At 41.4% G+C, this 7,732-nt stretch overlaps 1 protein-coding gene across 1 annotated transcript in view; it reads left to right on the top strand.

Annotated features, from left to right (window-relative positions):
• Window positions 1-7,732, top strand: part of LOC135523044 (fibrinogen C domain-containing protein 1-like) — a 111,306-nt gene that overhangs the window by 90,899 nt on the left and 12,675 nt on the right. The gene's annotated exons all lie outside the window — the stretch shown is intronic.

Consider the following 7,732-nt stretch of genomic DNA (forward strand, 5'->3'; position numbering starts at 1 on the left):
ATAGATATGTAGGTAAACCATGCGTGGGATCATTTCCATGCAAAGTGTGAGATTTATCAATACGAGCGCAGTGGTGTAAAGTACTTAAGTAAATGTACTTTTTACTCCATACATTTTCCTTGACACCCAAAAGTACTCGTTACATTTTGAATGCTTAGCAGGACAGGAAAATAGTCAAATTCACGCACTTATCAACCGAACATCCCTTGTCATCCCTACTGCCTCTGATCTGGTGGACTCACTTAACACACATGCTTCTTGTGTAAATTATGTCTGAATGTTGGAGTGTGCCCGTGGCCTTCCATAAATAAATAAAAATTTAAAAACAAGAAAAAGGTGCCATCCAGGCCTCCCCAGTGGCACAGTGGTCTGCATCGCAGTGCTAGCTGTGCCACCAGAGACCCTGGGTTCGAGCCCAGGCTCCCTCGCAGCCGGCCGTGACCTGGAGGTCCATGGGGGTCGAAGCACAATTTTACTTTTGATACTTAAACCAATTACTTTTAGACTTTTACTCAAGTATAATTTTACTGGATGACTTTAACTTTTACTTGAATCATTTTCTATTAAGGTATCTTTTCTTTTACTCAAGTATGACAGTTGGGTACTTTTTCCACCACTGTATGAGTGTTTGCTTGAGAGTGTGTAAATTTCCGCACAGTCATGACCATGCGTATACACAGTGCCAAGTGGTGGAATAAGGGAACTGCTTGTCAACGTAGAATGGTGAAAACACAAAACATGAACACTTGCTCTTCCATGACATAGACTGACCAAGTGAATCCAGGTGAAAGCTATGATCCCTTATTGATGTCACTTGTTACACCGAACAAAAATATAAACGCAAAATTCAACAATTTCAACGATTTTACTGAGTTACAGTTCATATGAGGAAATCAGTCAATTTAAATAAATTCAGTAGGCCCTGAGAATACAGATACAACAAAATACTGTTGGTCACAGATACCTTTAAAAAAAATGGGCCTCACAATGGGCCTCATCACGGTATTTCTGTGTATTCAAATTGCCGTCAGTAAAATGCAATTGTGTTCATTGTCTATAGTTTATGCCTGCCCATACCATAACCCCACCACCAGCATTCTGTTATGTTAATAAAGTGTATTATTGGGATGCAAACTCAAAATGTAATGCATTTCAACTGTATATCTGACATGGTAAATGTGTCTTCTTTTTTTAAGACCATAACCATTTTTGTGAGGTGTATACTTTTGTTTCAAAGTAGATTTGTTTAAGACGACCAAGAAACACTCTCTGTGTGACCCTGATTTAGCCCACTGCAGTAGAAGTTTGTGTCAAGAACTGCAAAGCTGCTGGGATTTTCATGCTCAACAGTTTCCAGTGTGTATCAACAATGGTCCCCTAACCAAAAGACATCCAGCCTACTTGACACAACTGTGGGAAGCACTGGAGTCAACATGGGCCAGCATCCCTGTGGAACGCTTTTGACACCTCATAAAGTCCATGTCGTTCTGGGGGCAAAAGGGGAGAGGGGTACAACTCAATATTAGGAAGCTGTTGCTAATGTTTGGTATATTCAGTGTATATGTTGAAAATGTCTGAAATTGTGAGAGTAATAATTTAATAATTGTTGTGAATTCATACAACATTGGCATCTCACAGCCCTCGATGAGCTAATGTTTTGGATGCAATCATCAGCAAAACAAACTGTGTGTGTATGACACTTGAAGGAGTTTGATAAATCACACTTTTTCAATGCTTTATATTATACTGTCTCTTAGGCCGTGTCTACACTTGACACTTGCATGTGACTTCTGCTATCAGAATACAAAGATCGCATTGAAAAGACAGGTCTAGACACAGAAACGTCGCATTGTGAGGAGGTGGTCAGGGACGCATTCGGTGTGGATTATCCTCAGTCTGGACGTAATCAGGCTACCGAAAGCGCATACAGTGGGAGACGTGGTCAGCACTCCGCCCACAAGACTCAATTTGTTTGGCTAGGATTATGCTAACCCGTTTGCAGTCCGTTTCGCTTTGCATGCCAGCTAGCTGGCTGTTAGCTACAGTAGTTAGCTACTGCCATCAAGTTGTTGTTGTGTTGTTGTCATATTTAGCCTATTCCACCGTTTGTAGAATGCAGATTTGCATTTGAATATAGCGCAGTAAAAATTCATCTGGACACATTTAAATGTAAGTATAGACGCATGATGTGTTCAGAATTCAAAATCGGAACTCCATGATCAGAATACAAAAACTGCATTAACTGTCAAGTCTAGACACAGCCTTATAGTCTCTCCCCATCGTAATTGTACAAGCTTCATTAGCTCAGCTTTCGCAGAGAACGGCATTTTATTTTTAATTGAATAATTGCTATTTCATAAGACTGTAGGTTAAACAATGACAGAGGTTAGCTGGATATTGGGCGGTCTCCCCCGGGAGTGTTCCCTCAGAATTGCTGAATCCAGGAGGACGCTTCTCATGGAGAAGAATGTCAAAGACAAAAGCTGCATCAAGCCTAATTAAATCTTCACCCTTATTTGCATAGAACTGCGCTAAAGGCGGAGAACGGCTTTGCAAAATCAACTCTGCACAGAGACCTGAGCCTCCTCAATGCAGACGTGCTGGAAATGAGTGAAATCAATACCGATGCAGTGGTGTGCCTGTCTACGGTGCCGAAGCCACAGGCGAAACCAGATATTTAAAGTAGGGGGACGTAGGGAGGGCCCCAGGTGTCATGGTGGGATGATTAATTTAGAGCAGAACTAAGAGGCTCCATGTCACCCTTTCTGACAGGTGTTCAAAGAACCCCTAACCTAGACCTGCAACTCTCAGGGTCGGCACAGACGGCTGTGTGATGTACTCTATGAAGTCAGCCTCCTCTACCTCTCACCTCTCTCTATGCCTTTATCTGACAAGGGAGGGAGAACACCCGCGCTAGATGTGTTACCAAGAACAAGCACGACTGAAAAGTACAATCCTGCTGCTGCACAGATGGAAGAGTGTATTCTTAATAATTGGTGGCCAGGAATGTTGCTTCCTGAGGGAAAGGTAGGGTAGTCATGATCATAACCAGGTGGCGAGATTCATGTTTCCTCCTGGCACAATAAAAAAAAAGAGCTGGTTAATAAATGCATCAAATGTGGCCAATCTCCTATACATACAATAATTACTCACCTTAAATAGTTACTCAAACATAATTTTTTATCAGACCAATTTTACAGTTTCTTCATAGTTACATGTAAGCCACACAATTTAAACTTACTTTGAAATGTATACAACTACCTCATCAACTTTACTTGGTATATTTGTCACTAAAGTGATCATTTCCATCAGCATCTTACGGGTGCAAAGACTAACTAATAATATTTTACAGTTGAAGTCGGAAGTTGGCATACACTTAGGTTGGAGTCATTAAAACTTGTTTTTCAACCACTCCACAAATTTCTTGTTAACAAACTATAGTTTTGGCAAGTTGGTTAGGACATCTACTTTGTGCATGACACAAGTCATTTTTCCAACAATTGTTTACAGACAGATTATGTCACTTATAATTCACTGTATCACAATTCCAGTGGGTCAGAAGTTTACATACACAAAGTTGTCTGTGCCTCTAAACAGCTTAGAAAATTCCAGAAAATTATATCATGGCTTTAGAATCTTCTGATAGGCTACTTGACATCATTTCAGTCAATTGGAGGTGTACCTGTGGAGGTATTTCAAGGTCTACCTTCAAACTCAGTGCCTCTGCTTGACATCATGGGAAAATCAAAATAAATCATCCAAGCCCTCAGAAAAAAATTGTAGACCTCCACAAGTCTGGTTCATCCTTGGGAGCAATTTCCAAACGCCTGAAGATACCGCGTTCATCTGTACAAACAATAGTACGCAAGTATTAACACCATGGGACCACGCAGCCGTCATACCGCTCAGGAAGGAGACGTGTTCTGTCTCCTAGAGATGAACGTACTTTGGTGCGAAAAGTGCAAATCAATCCCAGAACAACAGCAAAGGACCTTGTGAAGATGCTGGAGGAAACAGGTACAAAATGTATCTATATCCACAGTAAAATGAGTCCTATATCGACATAACCTGAAAGGCCGCTTAGCAAGGAAGAAGCCACTGCTCCAAAACCGCCATAAAAAAAGCCAGACTACGGTTTGCAACTGCACATGGGGACAAAGATCGTACATTTTGGAGAAATGTCCTCTGGTCTGATTAATCAAAAATAGACCATAATGTTTGGCCAAAATGACCATCGTTATGTTTGGAGGAAAAGGGGGGAGTTGCAAGCCGAAGAACACCATCCCAACTGGGAAGCACGGGGGTGGCAGCATCATGTTGTGGGAGTGCTTTGCTGCAGGATGGACTTGTGCACTTCAGAAAATAGATGGCGTCATGAGGGAGGAAAATGATGTGGATATTTTGAAGCAACAAGACAGCAGTCAGGAAGTTAAAAGCTTGGTCGCAAATGGGTCTTCCAAATGGACAATGACCCCAAGCATACTTCCAAAGTTGTGGCAAAATGGCTTAAGGACAACAAAGTCAAGGTACTAGAGTGCCCATCACAAAGCCCTGACCTCAATCCTATAGAAAATTTGTGGGCAGAACTGAAAAAGCTTGTGCGAGCAAGAGGCCTACAAACCTGACTCAGTTACACCAGCTCTGTCAGGAGGAATGGGACAAAATTCACCCAACTTATTGTGGGAAGCTTGTGGAAGGCTACCCGAAACGTTTGACCCAAGTTAAACTATTTAAAGGCAATGCTACCAAATACTAATTGAGTGTTTGTAAACTTCTGACCCCACTGGGAATGTGATTAAATAAATAAAAGCTGAAATAAGTCATTCTCTCTACTATTATTCTGCCATTTCACATTCTTAAAATAAAGGGAATTGTTACTCGGATTAAATGTCAGGAATTGTGAAAAACTGAGTTTAAATGTATTTGGCTATGGTGTATGTAAACGTCCGACTTCAACTGTATGTGTCAAAGTCATTAACAAAAACTATTTAAGGCATTACCAATTACTGATTAAAGATGCAGTCCGGGTTCTTAAGCGCAACGAATTCGTAACATATTGTGCGAATCGGATTCGTAACATAAAGTGTAATAATATAACCCATGACATAACATCATACGAAATGGACGACATAGTACACAATTCGATAATGTAGTACACCAAAAACAGGGATCCGTTTTGGCACTGCAGCACCACTTTCAAAACTATTGGCTGGAATTATACAAAGGTTCTGGAGTATCACTTCAACACCTGAGTGCTAAGATTTAATTTGAGATAATGAATATGCTGTTAAACGTCTCCACTGCAATGAGCGCTATTTCATTGGATGAGAGATTCCCAAGGGGTCTAATTAAAACCTAAGCACAATTATGGAAATTCACAGGAAAGTGCAGTTTAAATATAAGTAGTGTGCTTAATTTCCCCCAAAAATTCCAAAGCTTTGATGCTGGAAAATGTTAAATGATTTGGCTTGAGATATGTAAACTGTCAGTCTAAAAGCCAAAAGGAGCTGGGGTAAAAAGATACATACTGTGAGCACAGGGATGTAGGGTTAAGACAACACTGAAAAACTCACATTTTCAGGCATGAGAATTGATAGATTGACCATTTTGCGTTGATAAGGACAGACCTACCGGTATGTGCCAGACGGCTCAACTGGGATGAATGAGTGAAGGTCAGACAAAAAGAGGTTCCAATTGGAAAACAGCATGGAGAGTTGTTCATCTCATCAATAATTCAAAAGAGAACATGCAAACTGGCAAGTAAATGCATTTTTTTATTTGTGCTTTTTCAGTGTACATATCTATCTGTTTCGACATACAGGAAGTCTCTATGGCCTGAGGCTCTGCGTGTACCAATTAATGTCTCAAACTTTTTCCCAAATGATGAAATAACTATCAGATCTATCTGATTGGTACACGTTGCTCTAGTCTAGATGGTCGTGAACTGTTATGGAGACGCATGCAGACAGTGCCACGTCACTTAGTGCATTTTTGCATCATGCACATCGTCTAAGATGTCCTTGAGCTCCACAGTTTCACAAGTCCACAACACCCTCTTACGTTAGCCCTTCACTCATTCAATAAGTATTCCAACCTTGTGTGTGTCTGATGAAATAAACAGTCAATACAGAACAAGTTGAAGGGCACACAAAACACATTGTAGGTTCCCAATATTAAGACAATGTATTCCAGAATATGAAGCTGTTTGCCTTCAGTATTATTCTCCTGCCCTCTGTTTCCTGTGATCTGCAGGTTGGGGAGAATGTCAGACAATCTCTGTAGACCGCTCCTTGCAGAGGGATTATCAGGCAGTAGCAGCGATCAATGCCCGAAAAGGCATGGTTATCAAAGGGGGTTTGTGTCGACAACACTGACAAACACACAAGTTTACCCTGAGACACTGAAAGCTGTGGTGGTTTATTTACTGTAGTTACTGAGTTATCTGTGGGTGTCTTTAATCTCAAATTCTGTAGTCCTTATTTCTTCAGGGGCAAAACTAGTACATATGATTTCATATTATGGATGATGCCACAATGCCATCTCATAGCTTGTTTTGCGAACACACCTAAGTGCATGCAGAGTTCCATCTGATCTGTCATCATAATAGTATCTCATAATTAATAATTGTTGACTTGCTTATATGATCCTAACACACCCTTACAAAAAGGAATGGTGCCCCGTGTGAGGGAAACCCCTTTATATTCTATCGATACAGGTGCACGAGTGGGCACACCGTTGCATAACCTTCCAGTGTAAATAGCCCATCTATTTGCTGTGGAATGAACCCATTAAACAACACTGTTTATGCCTGATGATGAACTCTAGATATGCTCTGCTGCTGGGAGAAGCCTATCCAATGGATCCAGCTGTTTGAACAATGTGTCTGCACTGGGCAGAGGACGGATTAGGGGGGAGAGAGATTAGGCTACTTGGTGTGGCTTTCCACTGTAATATTAAGGTCATTCTCGAGTGCTGAACCTTTTGGAGTTAAACTTAATCTAAAATCGATTTAGACGCTCCTCCAGCAGCCATATAGTGAATTGGTCAATCAGCGTGCTAGCGATGCGTTCCAAGATTTCTATATGAGAACATTAACTCTTTCTGGTATTTGAGACCACCGCACCATAGCACAGCACATACAATGTGCATACAGAGCATTATGGGTAATAATGTGATAAATGTTAATTGTGACTTTCTCCTCAATTTTCTCCTCACTGGCTATGTGAAAACTAATGTGGCCACCTGCAGTGGAGGCCCACTGCAGTGGAGGCCCAATGAAACGACGTGGAACCAACATGGAATAGACGTTGAATTGACGTCTGTGCCCAGTGGGGGTTCACTTGTAGGAACCATACGAGATGTTCCACAACTGTCGACAACAGCTGTAGAGACGCAGCATGATTGGCTTAGCACTGGCAAAATCTCCTGGCCTATTGTTTTTCTGTCCTGGTGGTATAGCACATAGACCAGTCTACGGCCTACAAAGAGAATTCATATGAGGGAGAGCACAGTAGTTCCTTGCCAAGCACCCATATACTTGCAGAGAGAGAGAGAGGTGCACCCACTGGGTCTGAAACACCTGAAAAGTTAGTTACTGTGCCTTGGATACTGTTATTGTTCAGTGATGGAAAGTGCTCCATTGTGCCATTCCTATTTCTCCATCTTCCTATTGGTCCTACTGTGAAGCTGTTCATGTCAGATCATGACGGGCCTCTCCTCTGTTTCATCTCAG

This window comes from Oncorhynchus masou, chromosome 1, assembly GCF_036934945.1.
Source record: "Oncorhynchus masou masou isolate Uvic2021 chromosome 1, UVic_Omas_1.1, whole genome shotgun sequence".
Classification (NCBI taxonomy): Eukaryota; Metazoa; Chordata; class Actinopteri; order Salmoniformes; family Salmonidae; genus Oncorhynchus; species Oncorhynchus masou.